At 34.8% G+C, this 15,756-nt stretch overlaps 1 protein-coding gene across 7 annotated transcripts in view; it reads left to right on the forward strand.

The window, feature by feature from the left end:
- The window catches only part of AdamTS-A (ADAM metallopeptidase with thrombospondin type 1 motif A), a 358,159-nt gene that overhangs the window by 269,846 nt on the left and 72,557 nt on the right, over nt 1-15,756 (forward strand). The gene's annotated exons all lie outside the window — the stretch shown is intronic.

Consider the following 15,756-nt stretch of genomic DNA (forward strand, 5'->3'; position numbering starts at 1 on the left):
CCAGTGTAATTAATAAAAGACAAACCTACTTTAACACGTCCTTAAATACTAATGCATATGTGTTCTCCAAAAGAAGATTTAAACTTCCTCAATAAAGCCTAAGAAAAGAAACCAAGAATGGTTTCAATATGACCCAAAAAATCTTTTGTTCCAAAATTGGGTTCAAAGGATTTTCTAATTTCGTCAAATTGGGAGAATTTTGGGCAAAGTTTTAATGGATTTCCTGAAGAGCTCGTATATGAAAGTCTTAGAAAAAATAAATTAATGTAAGGCGCGATAACCTCCGAAGAGATCTAAGGCCGAGCTTCTCTTCCAATTTGCGTCGTGCTCCTCTTGATTGTCCCTACAAATTGGCTGGACGGAACCTACGTGTTTTATGCCGACTCCGAACGGTATCTGCAAGGCAGATTAGATTTTCACTGAGAGCTTTTCATGGCAGAAATACACTCGGAGCGCTTGCCAAACACTGCCGAGGGCAAACCCCGCTTAGAAAAATTATCTTCTAATTGAAAAACTTTATTTTTAAAATTTTGATGTTGCTTTGCCCGGGGTGTGAACCCAGGGCATACGGTGTGGTAGGCGGAGCACGCTACCATCACACCACGGTGGCCACCCAAAAATGAAAGTGTTTAGTGGCTCCTAATAGAACTTTTATCACTTTATTTGGTTGGGTGTTCCCGTTTACATGAACAATGCTCTTGGATTCTGAAGAGGTAAAGAGACCAAATTTTGCAAAATCATGTTTATGATATGGGAAATCTATGTTCAAAACTGTCTACGCCAAGTGAGATATTAAGTAAAGTAACAGAAATAAACTCCATCTCCAATAAGCTCATAAAAAATTAATTGCGGAGAATGCAAGAAGCATGGCAACAAATGCAATGCGATTTATTGGGCTAAACGGTATTAAAAGTAATTTTATTTGCTTATCCGCGAAATATTAATTGCTCGTAAATACATATGAATAGACATTAGAGTGGCCATATTAAACCGATTTCGCAAAAACAAACTATTATTTTCATATTTCTTAAGCAAATCTTCTTTGTTCCTAGTGGGATCGTAACGGAACAAAATTGCATCCATAAAAAAAATGTGTAAGAAGACAACTTCAAAATAAAGAGAGTAACGTACTGAGAGGGTGTGAGAAAGAGTGGGTAGGGCTGGGGAAGCGGGAGAGGGAGGGATAACAATAAGGTGAAATAGATGAATAAGAGGAGGACGCAGACGAAAACGCGGTTCGCACTGAATTTGTATGCGAACTCGAAAGCCAGTGCAAGTTTTGAGGCAAATACGTATTTGCAACCAAATGCGAAAGCGGACTGCATGTGGAATGAAAGCTTAATACAAGGGAAGACGCTCTAACCAAGAAGATAGTAATCCTATCGACAACCATACTTGAAAGCGGAGGAAGGCGGAGGCATCCACTGAGTTGGGAGAGATAGTTGGAGGAAGACTTGATCTCCCCTGGTGCTCTCAATTAGTGTTGGTTATGGCGAAACAGGAATAGCTGGTGTAATTTTCAATTTATTTTTCTTAATTGATAACGTACGAACGGATTCATAGGTGAATTGAGGGCAGATCATTAGGGCTATTTAAATAGCAAGATATATTCCAAAATGTGAATTAGCTGGCGAGCTTCGTTGATGGATTTTAAAGGAAATGCAATACAAACTAAAGGAAAATGTCCAGAAAATTAAAATTTAAGAAAACTAATGAAAATATAATCGATTTCGGTTACATAAAAAACCGCTAAATGCCTACCTAACGATTTCACTTTCAATCCAGAGCCTTATACTATTTCATGCGAGACTTTCTGTTTTTAAAGGTTTCTAATGTTTAATACCATCAAGATGTCACTCTATTGTGCATATATTACCCTGCCACAAATATGTTTAGTCTGGGATGAATCTGGGATAAGTCAAAAAGCAGAAGCATGCGACTATTGCTAGTTTTGATCTTTTTATATGGGTTGAACTGGCCCCTTTCGTTTTAGCATGTCCTATTGTGATACTAATTTTACTTTTTTATATCAGACCGGGTATTGTCGGACAGGCCTTTCTTCTAACCCTAAAGCTATGTTTGCCGGCTTTGGCGTTTTTAAAATTTTAAATAAATTGAGCAGCTCACAAGAGGGTGGTATATGTAGTAAAGTCATAAGTTTTAAATTCATTGCATGGTTTCCATTATAAAATTTGATTAAAACACAGGACAAACGACAAATAGGAGATCTTCTGGATTTCCTTAATATTTTAAAAATTTTAGTACTGTATTCGTATTTTAAAAATACAAACAGTATTTAGTACTATTTCGGTTTTGGTACACAGCTCCTCAGTTATCTTAAATATTTTTTTTTATTCCATTTGATTGACTTATTTTAAGTTTTATTTTCCGCAATATTTGCAGTTTTGGTCTAATATTTCTTGGAATCGATTAAACAAAACTAAGACTGAGTAATCGCAAATATATCTATAAGGCAGTAGTCCACTCCGTTGGCAGATTAGTTTGCTCCATGTTTTGCAGGATTAATGACAGACACACATATAACTATTTGCGTATTAGACTGGGTTGGTCCCCATACAAAAAAAAAGTTGCTAATGTCCGCCCCTATATTTAAAGATTATGTTGAGAGGGTTTCGGAAATTGTCGTCTTTATTTTTATTTTTTTTTTTTTTGATCCTTCGAAATAGAGCCGAAAAGGTTTTTTCGCTGTAACTTCGTTATTTGACGTCCGATTTTTTAAATTGATATGTCATTATTTTGGCCTTGAGAAGCTTCACATTTCCGTTTAATGTCCTTTTAAGTACAAAGTTCGAAATTCTACATTTCGAAATTAAATTTTTTTGTTAACGCATTCAACAAATTGAAAAAGTAAGATTGTGGGCGTGGTCCGCTCTTTTCCTTTATTTGAAGGGCTGAATTCTTTTTTTTGAGAAATTTAGTATAACAGCTGTTATACGAGGTGAAAAGTTAGACTCTGACTTCTGACTTTTCACCTTTACTTTTTCAATTTGCTGAACGCGTTAACAAAAAAATTAAATTTCGAAAGGTAGAATTTCGAAATTCGTAAGCCGATATCTATTTTTTGGAGGCTAAGATCGAAAAACGGAGATAGCAATTTGTTTACTTAAATCTCAATCTCTACAAAAAAGTGGGTTTTGTCCAATACCCAAGAAAAAAGTTAATTTTGTCGCATAGCGCTATTATTATAAATGCGAAACAATAGGTTTGACTCACTTATTTACTTTGACTTCCCCTATTTATGATATTTGGCATATCTTTATTAACTTTTCAATGCAAACCCTGCAATTTTTCCTCCCAAAATATCATGAGTTTCAGGTCTAAGTATAATAAGAATCAGGTAAAATAACAGTTGCAATAAGTATTGAAAGTGCTATAACTTCTTTGTTTAGTAATATGGTTTCAAAGCAACATTTTCTTGAATTTTCAAGTACTTTCGTTTGGTAAGGAAAAAAACATACATTAGGGGGGTAAAATTTTGTTAGCTGATCTAATCATGTGAAAACGAGTTCATAGCTTAAAAGGACATTAACCGGAAATGTGAAGCTTCTCAAGGCCAAAATAATGACATATCAATTTTAAAAATCGGACGTCAAATAACCAAGTTACAATGAAAAAAACTTTTCGGCTGTATTTCCAAGGATCAAAAAAAAATTTTTTTAAAATTTTCCGAAACCCTCACAACATAATCTTCAAATTTGGGGGCGGACATTGGCAACTTTTTTTTTCGACCCATTCTATTGCATATGAATACAAACAATGCAAATTTGTTTTTGTACTTGAGTGAGCGTTCATTTTAAGCGAGTGTAGAGATTTGAAAGCACACAAATTAAAATAGTTGAACTTACTTTCGAAAAACATAAACAAATAACAAACTAATAAATGAGGGATTAGATGAATCATTTGCAATGCGGGGTTAAAGTGCAGGTATGTGTGCGTGTGAATATTAGCAAGTATGTGTGTAACATTAACACATTTTACTATGCATTTAAAGTTTTTATTTGCTTCATAAAGACAAGGCGAAACATCGTAAACCATGATAATGAAGAAAATTTCCAAGAAACGCATAAAATGCATATGAAAGTGGGCGAGAGATACAAACGGACATACATACATACATAACTATGTAAATGCAACGATAAGAGTATGCAGTTTTTATGTATGTATGTTGTGTGTGGCTGAATTGAGGGGATGTGTGGAATAACGGTATAACTCAAGAATCAACCTTTTGAGAAAAGTGAAAAAACTTAACAATGCAGGTAAAAATAAATTTATAATAATCCTACTTGGTAGGATTTTAGATAGTATGATTCTTTGATAAGAAAAAGTAACAAATTTTATATATACATAATTTTATTAGAAAATGGATGATTTCTTTTTTTGAGTTATACCGTTATTCCATAGATCGAATATCAAATATTTTGATTGAGATACTTTATTAAACAAAATAGTAGATACATTAATAACCATTGTTAAATACATTATATTCTATTATTTAGATGTGCTTATAACTATTCGTTATTTCCTTTTGTTATTTTAGCAATCTTTTTTTTACTACTTTTATCATTTTTAAACTTTTTCTATTTTTAACAATGGAGTTCTCTGTCTGCTTAGTCATTTTTGAAACCACTTCAATTTTTTTATTTTTCAGTTCTTGCCGGTCTACGACATTGAATATATTTTCATACCATTTCGATGCTTCACTGCTGCAAAATTTTATTAGAGAGTTATACCGTTTTTCCATAAATGAAGCTAATATCTTTGTTAAATATCACTATTATTTTCTAAGATTAATATGGTATGTGTAATTAATCGTGCTCTTTTTATTTAGTTGATTTATGGAAAAACGGTGTAACTCGACTTATACCATTATTCCACACATCCCCTCAATTAACGTCTGCATTGACTGCATTTAATAATATTATTGCACTCATTTATGCTATCATTTACTTAGTCACTGCAGAATGTTATGTATGTGCCTACTTCGCCAAATTTTATTACTACTTTGTGCTTAATTTGAGATTGTTTTCGTCGATGTTAATGTCACTCATACGCCCCCGTGCAGTTGACAATTCGTAAATATTTAGGCTGTTAACCTAGCGACCCACTTAGGCCGGATTACTTTCACTGCAAATGACTTTTTAAAGCTTTTGTGATTTTCACAAATATTGCATTTTGATCATTTTTAATCAGGGCTGTCAAGGAATCTAATTGTTGTCGGAATCGGATTTAAAAACGACAAAACAATTACTTTGGTGTCTTGAAATGCAATGTTATCGGTTTAATGTTCGAATTGGGATTAGTGTCGGTTTTAGGTGTCACAGAATCCGATAATATCGATTTTGCTGTCGGAAACAATCCAATCAGTTAAATGCTGTTGGATTTCATTTTTTCATAGTTGTATTTTTCTTGCAGTTGAGTATTTTATAAAAATGTAAGTAAATAAAGGTTTATTTTATAAAAATAATTGTAAATTTACATATATTTTCATTCTTAATAGGGGAAAACGTAAACATTCAATGTAAAACAGTATTTTGACTGAATTTATGGAGAAACATCCATATATTGCGAAGGGCTTCACGAAGCACATCATCTAAAATCGTTGACACCGTTCTTCTACCTACACTCGTGCTAGAATCCTTGCTAACTGATCTGTGATAGGGTCCTTCAGTTAAAAATCGTAACGTAGCAGCTAGTTGCAGCACTGGCAGAACTTTCGAGCGAGTTAAGCGTCCTTCAATGGTGTCCAATACCATTCGGAAAGCCTCTTTGTTTATGCAACAGTATGCAATGAAACTGCAAATACACTATAAATAATTAGAAACCCACATTATATTTTTAATTACGCTGTCTCTGGAAACTCAAATGGATTGCTGAGATCTCTCAAAATTTTCCTTTTGATCTTCCCATAACATTCTTCTTCCAATAATGTACATAAATGCTACAACTGCTGATGCCATTTTGATGTCAATGAATTTGTTTATTTCTGTTTAAATGCACAAAGCAACTATTTTATAAAATTTTGCCAAAAAAATTAACATAAAAATTGCCGGTGCACCGCAAAACAGCTGATTCGAACATCGGTTTTATTTACATTCGAAAAGAGCAAAACTAATACGGTTTTATGACACTAATTTAAATCAATATTGGTTTGTAATTCCGACAAAACGCAAAACCGACTTGGATTCCATGACAGCCCTGAATATATACATTTTTATACATATTGTATTGGTATGCTGTATAGGGGAATACAAACCGTAAGCATAAGGGTAGTCTCACACTGAAGCTTAATGGTACAATACATGTGATACAGTTGATATGAGCGAAATCAGGCAGCAAATTAAGGCATCAAATTGTTTTCGAAGTGTTAACGACGAGTTATCGGTTTCGTATACGTTATCAACGAGGTATAGGCGAGCTATAGAATTGTTAAAAATTTGCTATCGCTTTGCGATCAATGAGTTACTGATTTTTTATCGCCATATTGTCGATTTTTTATCGAAAATTTATCGTTTTGTAATCGAGAATTTAACGACTATATATCGAGAAGTTATCGTCATGATATCAAAAAGTAACCGATTTGTTATCGGAGAGCTATCGATTCGTTTTTAAAAAAGCTATTGATTTGTTGTCAAAAGGCTATGGACATGTTATCGATTTATCATCGACAAGTTATCCACTATTTATCAAAAAGCCATCGATATATAATCACAAAGTTTTTGATATGTTATCGGACAATTTTCGGGGTTCTTGGTTATTTAAATTTTAAAGAAGACTAATTTCCTATCGGCCTGTTATCAATTCATGTTGTATCTAATTCGGTTGGGACTGCTTAGGACTGTTTCGGAACCAATTTGAGCTCATGAGATTGGGAATTAAACGAGACTATTTCGGTATCGTTTTCGAATAGTTTCGATATCGGTACTTTATTGGATTCTGTGATTGTTGTGGTGTTTTCTTTTGGATCATTTCAAAACCATCTCCGATGTGTTTTCTGAATCATTTTTGGATCGTCTCGGAATTATTAGAATATTCGAGATGGCATTCCTTGTTTGCCCATTTTATGCATTTTTGTACTCAGCGTGCTTTGCACACAGAGTATATTAACTTTGATTGGATAACGGTTGGTTGTACAGGTATAAAGGAATCGAGATAGAAAAATGTGATTGAGTCATGTCCGTCCGTCCGTCCGTCTGCCCGTTAACACGATAACTTGAGTAGATTTTGAGGTATCTTGATGAAATTTGGTATGTAGATTCCCGGGCACTCATCTCAGATCGCTATTTAAAATGAACGAGATCGGACTAAAACCACGCCCACCACGCGATATCGAAAATTTGGAACAACCGAAAAAGTGCGATAATTCATTACCAAAGACGGATAAATCGATGAAGTTTGGTAGGTGGGTTGAACTTATGACGCAGAATAGAAAATTAGTAAAATTTTGGACAATGGGCGTGGCACCGCCCACTTTTAAAAGAAGGTAATTTCAAAGTTTTGCAAGCTGTAATTTGGCCGTCGTTGAAGATATCATTATAAAATTTGGCAGGAACGTTACTCGTATTACTACATGTGCGCTAAATAAAAATTTGCAAATTCGGTTGAAGAACATGCCCACTTTTTTTAAAAAAATGTTTAAAAGTAAATTTTTTATAAAAAATTAAATATATTTACAGTATATAAGTAAAAAATGTCAACATTAGACTCCAGTAATGATATGGTGCAACAAAATACAAAAATAAAAGAAAATTTCAAAATGGGCGTAGCTCAGCCCTTTTTCATTTAATTTGTTTAGAATACTTTTAATGCCATAAGTCGAACAAAAATTTACCAATCCTTGTCAAATTTGGTAGGGGCATAAATACTATGACGATAACTGTTTTCTGTGAAAATGGGCGAAATCGGTTGAAACCACGCCCAGACTTTATACACAGTCGACCGTCTGTTCTTTCACTTGGCCCTTAACACGATAAATTGAGAAAAAATCGATATATCTTTACTAAACTTAGTTCACGTACGTATCTGAACTCACTTTATCTTGGGGTAAAAAATGGCCGAAATCCGACTATGACCACGCCCACTTTTTCGATATCGAAAAATGAAAAAAATGCCATAATTCTATACCAAATACGAAAAAAGGGATGAAACATGGTATTTGGATTGGTTTATTGACGCGAAATATAACTTTAGAAAAAACTTTGTAAAATGAGTGTGACACCTACCATATTAAGTAGAAGAAAATGAAAAAGTTCTGCAGGGCGAAATCAAAAGCCCTTGTAGTCTTGGCAGGAATACTGTTCGTGGTATTACATATATAAATAAATTAGCGGTACCCGACAGATGATGCTCTGGGTCACACCGGCCCAGATTTTGGTCAATATCTCGAAAACGCCTTCACCTATGCAACTACAACACTCCCTTTTAAACCCCTCATTAATACCTTTAATTTGATACCCATATCGTACAAACACATTCTAGAGTCACACCTGGTCCACCTTTATAGCGATATCCCGAAATGGCGTCCACCTATAGAACTATGGCCCACTCCCTTTTAAAATACTCTTTAATGCCTTCCATTTGATACCCATGTCATACAAACATATTCCAGGGCTACCCTATGTTCATTTTCCAACATTGTGATTTTCCCTTATTTTGCCTCCAAAGCTCTCAGCTGAGTATGTAATGTTCGGTTAAACCCGAACTTAGCCTTCCTTACTTGTTTGGGATAGGTTTGGCATGTTTTTGGGACCATTTCGAAATTTTTTTTGTGATAATTTCGGAATCATATCAGAACTATTCTGAAGAATCGTTTGTGATAACTGCGGAGCTGCTTTGCGATCACTTCGGAATTGCTTTTGGTATAATTTCGGGATCATGTCTCGAAATCAATTGTGGAGTTGTGGCTACACTGTAGTGGAAACCTATGTAGTTGCCTCCAAATTGTTTAAGAGATAATTTTTAGGCTAATTCAAAATTTTTTTCGGGAGTGTTCAGGTTAGTTTCAGAATTGGTTTCCGTTCATTTCGGCATAATTTCGGAGTTGCGTTATGGGTAATTTCGGAAAAAATTCTGTATCACCTCAGAAACATTTCAGGTGTAGAGGCTATTGGTGATGGTAAAAATAATTTTGAGACTGCCTCGGCTTGCTTTTGTGGTAATTTTGGAGAACTCTCGGAAATATTTGAGGAACAGTTCGGAATATTTTGAGCATAGTTTTTGAGGAGTTTATGATAGCATTTTAAGACTATTTTGATTCAATTTTTGCGCCTGTTTCGGAACTGTTCTCGGCATTATTATGTAATTTTTCCGGCACTGTTTCAGGATATATTTTGGTAATTTTGGAACAATCGCAGAAGTAGTGACTACTCTTGCTTTGCAAATTCTTCAAGACAAGGAATTGCCTGCAATTAATATTTCGCAATTTATGTGAAGATGGGGCGGCGAAAATGTTTTCTTAGACTCAGCTAATGAAGTAGACGACGTTGATATCGAATATGACTTTGTTTAGCTAATTTAATGGGCGGCCCACGCTGTGTAGTGGTAGCGTGTTTCCCCTACCACACCGAGAATCCTGGGTTCAACTCCGGGCAAAGCAACATCAAAATTTTGGACAAAAATTTCAATTAGAAAAAAATTTTTTTAAGCGGGGTCGTTTCTCGGCAGTGATTTGGCAAACATTCCGAATGTATTTCTGCCATGAAAAGTTGCTCAATGAACACTCATTTGCCTCGCGGAGTTGGCGTAAAACATGTTAGACCGTCCCGCCAATTTGTGGAAAAAATCAAAAAGGAGCACGACCCAAATTGGAAGAGTAGCTTGGCCCAAAATCTCTTCGGAGGTATATCACACCTTGTATTTGTTTAATTAATTGATTAAAAATTAAATGCTTACAAATTTTTCATTAGGTATTTATAATTAATAAGTTTAGCTCATCTTCACATTGGTTTAAGCAGTCTTCTTTCATTTTCCGCCCAGCTACTCACAAACGCCAGAGTGTATGTCGTCAATTTTATTACTAATTTTACGAACTAAAAAACTAAATAAACTGAGGTGCTTAAGCAAATATCAATATTTATTAAGTAAGGAAGGCTAAGTTCGGGTGTAACCGGACATTACATAATCAGCTGAGAGCTTTGGAGACAAAATAAGAGATTTGTATGACATGGGTATCAAATGGAAGGTATTAAAGAGTATTTTAGAAGGGAGTGGGCCATAGTTCTATAGGTGGACGCCTTTTCGAGATATAGCCAATAAGGGCGACCAGGGTGACTCTAGAATGTGTTTGTACGTTACGAGTGTCAAATTAAAGGTATTAATGAGGGGTTTAAAAGGGAGTGGCCTTTAGCTGTACATGTGAAGGCCTTTTCGAGATATAGACCTAAATGTGGATCAGGTTCACCCAGAACATCATATGTCGGGTACCTCTATTTTATTTATATATGTAATACCACGAATAATATTCCAGGATTCTAAGGGCTTTTGATTTCGCCCTGCAGAACTTTTGCTTATTCTTCTACTTAATATGGTAGGTGTCACACCCATTTTACAAAGTTTTTTCCAAAGTTATATTTTGCGCCAAAAAACTAATCCAATTACCATATTTCATTCTTTTTTTCGTATTTGGTATAGAATTATGACATTTTTTTTTCATTTTTAGAAATTTTCTATAACGAAAAAGTGGGCGTGGTTATGGTCCGATTTCGTTCATTTTAAATAGCGATCTGAGATGAGTGCCCAGGAACTTACATACCAAATTTCATTAAGATACCTAAAAATTTACTCAAGTTATCGTGTTTACGGACGGACGGACAGACGGACGGACGGACGGACATGGCCAAATGAATTTCTTTTTCTCCCAGATCATTTTGATATATAGAAGTCTATATCTATCTCGATTAGTTTATGCCGTTACGGATTACCGTTATGCGAACAAAATTAATATACTCTGTGAGCTCTGCTCATCTGAGTATAAAAAGCGACAAAAAATTTCGCAATAGAATGTTAAAAATTTTCTAACACACATTCAAACAAAAATACATAGTTGCAGGCACATTCGCTTATACAAATTTGCTAAATAAATACAAAGCAAAAATTATATGCAGACAGGTGTGCAACAGTAATTTTGTTAATTGTTAAATTTTTGCTATTTATCTTGATTAGCCTTAGTCTGGTTTTATAGACTTTTTCTTAACTGTTATAGCGTACAGAGCCACAAGAAAAAAAGTTAAATGAAAACAAGTAAGGAAGGCTAAGTTCGGGTGTAATCGAATATTACAAACCCAGCTGTGCACTTGAAATGCTGTTGTTGGTAGAACATCAGTCAAATGTGGTTCAATTCCATAGAGTTATTGCAAATTTTGTTAAGATTAGCCCTTAAGGAAAAATGGGCGTGGTCTTTAAACGACTTTGAATTTCTTCACTCAATCTATATAATTTGGCAAGGATAGTGTCTCTGACAAATTTCACTTTAATATTTTTGATTTGATTGAACTTGCAAATTTTCTTGTTCTAAATGTGGGTGGTGGCACGCCTACATTCCGAAAGTTTTAAGAATTTATGTTCTGCGTCGTAAAACTAATCCACCTACCAAATTTCATTAGCTTAGCGGTATTCGTATTTGAATTAACTCATTTTATCCAGTTTCCTAAATGTTCGATACAGAAAAAGTGGACATGGTTATCGTTCGATTTCGCTCGTTTTCAATATAAATCTATTCTGGGTTCAGATAAGCACGTATACCGAATTTGGTGAAGATGTCTCAATATTTGCTCAAGTTATCGTGTTAACGGACGGACGGCCGGACAGACATGGCTTAATCAATTTTTTGTTCGATGCTGATGATTTTGATTTATAGAAGTCTATATCTATCGCGATTCCTTTATACCTGTACAACCAACCGTTATCCAATCAGAGTTATAATACCCTGTGTACAAGTACAGCTGGGTATAAAAAGGCTAATTAATTGCGCTATAAAGTTTTAAATATATATCGTCGGTCCAATGCCAAAGAAACGATTGTGCCATTTTTGTTTAAACGTTTACATAAGTAAACCTTCCAATAGTGGTTGAAAAATAAAAATTTAATCTCTATTAATTAAATCTCTTTTTTTAGCAATGTCTTACGCGTTTTTCTCAACACATCAAATATGCACACTCGTTTCTTTGGCATTGGACCGACGATATAGAACAGTAAAAATTTCAAATTAGCCGCTTCCTTAAAACAAAAAAAAAATTGGTACTTAAATATCCTATAATAAACCCAAAAAAAATTGTTGTTACTAAAACATTACAAAGCTGCTACAAAAGTGCGCCTAAATGCCCATCAAGGCAATTTACTTGGACTTACTTTACACCTACCAGCAACTATAATTAACTTGATTAGATTAGACAGCAAAAGTGTTTTACAATTACGTTGTTGTTTCTTCTTTGGCCGCCAGGTATGCAATGATCTGTGTTGTTGCTTTTGTTTTTATTTGGTTGTAGGGTTTGTTGGTTGATTGCTTTGGTCGCGCGTGCGCTGTTACGTTAAACCGGTTGCTCTTTTCTTTTGCTATGCTTCATTAATTCTAATTAAGATTTGACTACATAAAATAACTCATATTTTATTTATTTTTATTTCTTCCTATATTAGTTACGGTCAGCTTTGTAACGTTTGTGTGTATGTGTACGCGTTAATTGTTGGCATTTACATGGTTATCATTTCTTTGATTGAAGCGTGCTAATTAATTGTTGTTTTTCTGTTGCTGTAAATGCTACTCAAAGGTACAAGGCATTATTGTTTTGCCATCTAATTCAAATAAGTTCTAATCTTACCAAATCGCAAATGATTTTGCCTAATTGCCCTTTGCGCTCATTAATCAAAATTAAACGATTAATAGCATTAGTTGTCGAAAAGTTGAAAAGAAGTTTTTTTGCTTTGAAAGAAATATTTTAATGGGTAAATAATCGGACTTTTGCAAACAAAAGCATTGCTAAAATAATTACTGCGATGTAGACTGTCTTGTGGGGAAGTCAACGGCTAGTGTTATAAATATCCGGTCCACGACTCGGCCTAAAGTATAAAATGAGAAATATTTTCATAAAAGCTAGATTTTCAGTACGAGTTCGAAACTTCAGAAAATTAAATGCACCGGGAGACAATTATATATTACCAGCATATCCGGCAGACTTTGTGTTGCCTAAAAAATGGTTTGTGAATATTTAAGAAGTGATCATCGCCTCCCTTGTCTATCTCATTCTCTTCAACTTAAACTTCCATTTCTTCTTCTTTTCTTCTTATTCTTCTCCATTTCTTATTGATGTATAAACATATTTGCCCGCGTTGAAAAATATAGTTTGTGGGATTTGTGTGGACGATTTGTTATCGAAGTGTTATGAATTTGCTATAAGTAACAAAAGTTATCGATGACTTATCGGTGGGCACCGTGGTGTTGTGGTAGCGTGCTCCACCTACCACACCGAAGATCGTGGGTTCAACTCCCGGTCAAAACAACATCGAGAATTTCGAAAAAAGTTTTTTTTTCAATTAGAACAAAAGGCTTTTCTAAGCGATGTCGCGCCTCGGAAGTGATTTGGCAAACACTCCGAGTGTATTTCTGCTTCTCAGTGAAAATTTCTCTGCCTTGCAGATGCCGTTTGGAGTCGGTATAAAATAAGTAGCTCTCGTCCAGCCAATTTGTGGGACAAATTAAAAGGAGCACGATTCAAATTGGAGGTGAAGCTCATCTTTAAATCTGTTCGGAAGTTATAGCTCCTTGCACTTATTTTTTTTTTTGTCGACGAATTATCGATTTGTTCTCAATTTATTCTCGAAATGTTAACGATTACTTATTGAAAAACTATTGAAAAATATCGATTTTTTATCCAAAATTTATAAATTTTTTATCGAAAAGTTATCGATTTACAATCGAAAATCATCCATTGTTTTTCAAAAATTTATCGAAGTTCGATATGTTGCCAAAAAGCTATCGATCTTTTTTTAAAGCCATCTATGAGTTATCAGAGCGTAGTCAATTGGTTTCCGATTTGATATCGAAAATCTATAGATATGTTAAAGTTATCCATTTGCTTTTCAAAAGTTATCGATTTCTTATTGAAGTATCTCCAATTGGTTATCGACGTGTTATAGATTTGTTAACGTTGACTTATCGGTTTGTTATGTAACAAATACTGCTAATACTTCAATATAAAGACGATAACACATCAGTTAGCCATCGATACAAAGCCGATAAGAAATCAATAAGAAGCCGATGACTCCACTATAATAAACAGATAATTCGACGATAGTAATTTACACACGGTATTAAGCTGATAATAAACAATAACTTGTCGGTATCGGTTGTTACCAATAAAAACACGACGAATCTCTTCACAAAAGGCCAGAAATGATTTTTTATTCGTTGTATTTTGATTTCAACCCCTGAACAGCTCCTGTTAATTTAAGACCATTAGGTTTTCTAGATGTGGACTTTTATGTTAACATCAAACTTCATGAGTACTTCATACTCACAATCACATATCCCCCCAACTACCAATTCCACTTAAATTCCAGTAGCGCCAACAGGCGACACCATTTTAGGAAAATTGTTTAAATTATGTCAATGTTAGTTGTACCGACAATTGAGACCTCTGGCTAGTTGGACGAGCACATCACCTCTATACTAAGGCATCGAATCCCGAAGAATTTTAGCAAAAATTTGGGAATTTCGGGAATCTCAGTATCCGGGTTCCCGCGACTAGATGCTTTACTTTACACGACGTCCGCCACTAACAACTGCCTTGGTATACAATTTTTTTTTTTCCAAGCACATTAAGTTGTTCTGCGCATGCGCACCTTGTGAAACGTGACGAGGTGTGAAAATCAGCAGGAAATAATGCGGAATCATGTGAGGTGTATAATTTAAGGGCAGCACGCAAGGTAGCAATTTATTTGTTCATAACAATTTTCTTATCTTCATTGTTTATACATATATATGTATATGTATATGCATTTATGTAGTTCAAATGCATGTACATTAAGGTGGCTCGTTCTCTATACAAAAAAAAAAAAAGTAGACTTCCGCCAAAAGCATTTTTAAAAAAATTTAAGTTTTGCGTGTGCTTATTTTGATAGCAATCACAAATTCTCGTGACGTGTCCATTAAATGGAATTTATCTAGGCGTTCCATTTCTTTCACACAAGCAATAATAATCGGTTCAGGTTCGGCTCAGATTAGATCAAGTTCGATAATGTTAAGAGGACGTGTATGGGTATGACTTCCACTAGGAAATATTTTTGTTCATTGTGAACATCCTCAGTAAGTGCCGGGTGATGGTACATTCGTTAAACCAGATTACTTCAAAGTAGTTCTAACGAAACACTTGATTTCACGTGGTCATAAGAACTTTGGGACCACGCAACCATAACGGTTAGTCCACAGCAAGTCCGTGGTCCTAATCACATATTCCTCGATTGTCCCCACGTTAGTTGGTTGTTAGCAGCTGTCCGCCTCGCCTATGTTCTTTTCAAAATCTTTTCGGCCCATTTTATCTGCGGATTTATTTCCTTTAACATCATTGTTCTCAGAAACCCATCAAAGGGATACGCGAGCGACACTCGACATCTCCACATTTATATTCGCCTACATCACGTTATATGGTTATGCCTGTAAAGCGGGCTGTCTGTAGAAAAATATCGTTATAATGGGGTCTGGGACCGTATTGTACTGGGGCAGTCTGACTGCTTTCCCATAGCACAGAC

Source organism: Eurosta solidaginis, chromosome 1 (assembly GCF_040869045.1).
Source record: "Eurosta solidaginis isolate ZX-2024a chromosome 1, ASM4086904v1, whole genome shotgun sequence".
NCBI classification, from domain to species: Eukaryota; Metazoa; Arthropoda; class Insecta; order Diptera; family Tephritidae; genus Eurosta; species Eurosta solidaginis.